The sequence below is a fragment of the Martes martes genome, assembly GCF_963455335.1.
Source record: "Martes martes genome assembly, chromosome: 10".
In the NCBI taxonomy this organism is placed as follows: domain Eukaryota; kingdom Metazoa; phylum Chordata; class Mammalia; order Carnivora; family Mustelidae; genus Martes; species Martes martes.
The window spans coordinates 43,728,852-43,732,418 of NC_137898.1; positions in this window are offsets into that span (position 1 = coordinate 43,728,852).

Sequence of the window (3,567 nt, forward strand, 5' to 3'; positions counted from 1 at the left end):
GAACGGCCTCTAGGCACTTCCGCAATGGGAAGGCCATCTCTGTGCACCTGAGCTGCTCTTGCCAAGGCTCCCACACCCTCAAAGATGGGGCAGTTGCATGGCCCAGAGATGACCCATCCTGGAGCAAGCCCAGTTACTGCCGCCCCCTACCTCCAGGCGAATGATCGGCATCAGACGCATCGGCCAGAAAACTGTCCCACCCCGGATAGTACTCAGGCCCATACTCCTAGACAGGCTTACTGCTCACAAGGAGCCAACACACTCTCTCCCGCAGCGTGGTGGCCCAGGGTTCCCTCCCGCCTCTGTCAGCACCGGCTGGAAGAAGCCCCAGTTCCAAGTCTTCTGCTGAGCCCTGGTGCCTCTCCCGAGGCCCTCCCCGTGGGCATAAGAAGGAAGCATCTCGGGGCTCCTTCCCAGTCTGGAACAGGGGCAGGCCTGCTTCAGACTCTGGCTCAGAAGCTGACTCAGACCTTTCTGGCAAGCCTGCGGGGCACAGACCTTCCCCACACGGGGGAGTGAATGGCTCCCGGCACTCGACAACACCGCACACAGTCCCGTCACTTCCACTTCCTCCGTCTGTCTGCCTTCCCTACGGCAGCCGCCGGGCTTTCTGCAAGCCTGTCCACTGGGCCTGATGAGTGCCTGGGAGCTCCGGGGGCTGTCGACAGTGTCGCCCAGATGTTTTCCGGACCCTTTGATTCCTGTGGTCACTCTCAGACTTGTAGATGTCCATGCCCCTCATTCCAAGTAGATCCTGAGCTCCTTGAGAGCAAGGGACAGAATCTTGGTGGATTCTGGAACCCCTTCACCGAGGATGGGCCCTGATACAGAGGAAGTGCCTGGTAAGTGTTCACGAAGGAACCGAGGAGCACACTCTTAGGGCCACCAGGGCTGAGGAGGCTCAACGAAGGGGTCCGATCCCTCAAACCCGCCTAGCCTCCATTCATCTCTTCCACGTGTGTGGGGACTGTGTTGTGCGTTCTAACCAGTTGAAATTTAAGGTCAGTATCCTCCACCTGGTTAGGTAATGCGCCTTAGGAGGCAACTGGAGCAAACACCCGCTCATTTTTAAAAATTACTTCTTTTCTGATAGGCCAAGTAGATGGGCCTCCAAGTTCCTCCCGCATGAGAAGAAGGAAGGGAGCAGAAGAGGGGTGTGAGCCCCACGGTGTGCTCACAGGTCCTGCGCCTGGCATCTGCGATGACTGTGCGGTCCCCACGTTCCAGGTGTCAGTGGGCTGTTTGCACCCTCACATGTCTGCCACACAATCCCCCCACCCGGGCCACAGGCACCCCCTCTTCCCTTGATACGCCACCATCTTGGCCCCAGTAGCTGTCAAATCCAAACTAGATGAGACTGTGCTTCCAAAGGTGAATCCAGGCCGGGGGCTCAGAGGAAAGTGCTCTCCCCGCCCCCTACCCTGCTCGCCCCCTCCCCCCACCCCAGGCTCCTGCCACTTCCACAGAAAGAGACTTAGTATTACAGATGGGAATTGGCAGTCAGCATGTTAGGTGGGACGTGGTGGGACGGTCGGGGGGGAGCGAGGGCAGATGTTCAAGCAGGAGAGTGAGGTGGCCAGATGTGTGGAAGGTTCCGAGCAGCGTGTAAAATGGCCACTTCCCTCATACCTGCGGCACTTCATGAAGGAGGGCAGGAGGCCAGGTCCTGAGCGCCCTGGGATTCAGGACCAGCCATGCTAGTGATCTTGTCAGTTCTGGGCTCTAGCCGCCAGAAGGCCACAGTTAGCTTGAGATGGCTTCACCCGAGCCCTGGAGCCAGCCCACCTGGGTGAAAATCTTCCTTCACCTTTCCCTAGCTGTGTGCCGCTGGACCAGTTCCTTTACCTCTCTGCACCTGTCCTCTTGCCTCTAAAATGGGCAGGTGGAATTACTGTGGGCTCTTTCCCAGATGAACCCCCCCCACACACACCCCGCCCATTCAGCAGACGTTCAATGTATGCTCGTCTCCTTTCTCCATCAGCTACTCTGTCCCAGAAAACCTGCACTGCAAATGGCTTTGTGTTCAGTACCCTTGGGTCCACCAGAGGAACCAGGCTGACTCCCAGGCAGGATGAACATGATGTTCCCTGCAGCCGCTGAGGCTGCTTGGCTCTCACGTCCCGATACTTGTGAACGGCTGTGACACACACAGTGTGACTTGGCAGCTCTTTGGCTGCATGACCCCTTGGGCCTTATTGTACTCATTGCCCACTGACCCTGCGCCCTTGGTTCCTGGGCTCCACGGGCAAAGGCTCCGGGGGGGCAAGGCACTGCTGGAGGAGAATTCACGCCCACCTTCAGCCTCCCACCCACCCATCTGACGGCTGACCTGGGCCATGCTGGGGGCATCAAGGGAGCCAAAGTCTGGAGAGACTGACGCCCACTTGGTTGTGGCCCTGGGAAGCCCATTCTCCTGCATTCTCTTGTGCAGACCTCATTTCCTCATCTATAAAATGCTCAAAGGCTGACTGCCATGACCGTTAGGGACTTTCCACCCATACATTCCTGGATTCTCCAATGGATAAAAAAAGAATTGGAACCCCAGTCCCTACTCTATTCCCCTTGAGAAACCAAGTGAACAACCCGCACAAATCCAGATCCCCGAGAGAGGGCTCCTCGTCTTCAAAACACCTCCCGGCTGAGTGAGATGTGTGCAGTAAGGGGGTCTGGTGGACTGGACCCAGCAGGGTGCCGCAGGGTAGGGCACCCAGACCTGTCAGTCGGGCCCCTGCCTCTGCCACCATCAGATGCATGAATGGTCCTGGGAGGGGGTGGCTAATGTCTGCACGGGGGCTGGGGGCTCTGACATGGTCAGGTTCAAGGACTCGTCAATAGGGCATGACGCGCAGAGAAGTTTCCCGGTCACTGAACCCCACCAGAGGGCATGCTCCTTTTAGGGTCAAGTCTTTGTCTGCTCCAAGCCTTCTGAGAATGGTCTCCCTCCCCACACCAAACAGGAAGAACCTGCTTTTTCCCAGCAGGAGGACAGCCAGCCCCTAGGTTTACCCCAGCCCAGCCCAGCAGGCCTGATTATAGGCACATCGCAACCCCGCCCAAGGCAATAAAAACCCGAATCCATGCTTCATCTCAAAAGTCAGCTTTTTATTATGGAGGGCCAGGGCCCAAGGAGGGTAGGGTGTTGAGCTAAAGCAGCATTGCTCTCTTTCCAGGAAATGTTGCGAGCTGCAGTGAAAGCTCGAGATGTTGCATTTTTTTTTTTCAACTCAAGCATGTGTTTTTCAAAAATACCATCCTTCCCCACCCCCCACCCCACCACTAATTTTAGAATCAGATCAAAGCCAAGCTACTGTCCTCTGTTTCTGTTGGGAAAATACTATATTTATTCAAGATGCAGAAGTGGGTCTCTGCAAACCTCCAATTGCTTCAGGAAAACAAATCTGCTTTAGACTATACAGAAACCATGATACAAAATTTATTTCATGCTAGAATCGCTTTGCATCACATTGGGCATGCAGTTTTTTACTCTGAAGTACTAAATTGCATACAATGCCAGGTTGTGCCTTAATAAAGGTGGAGGGGGGCCGCCCCTCCCGTGGTCCTGATTTT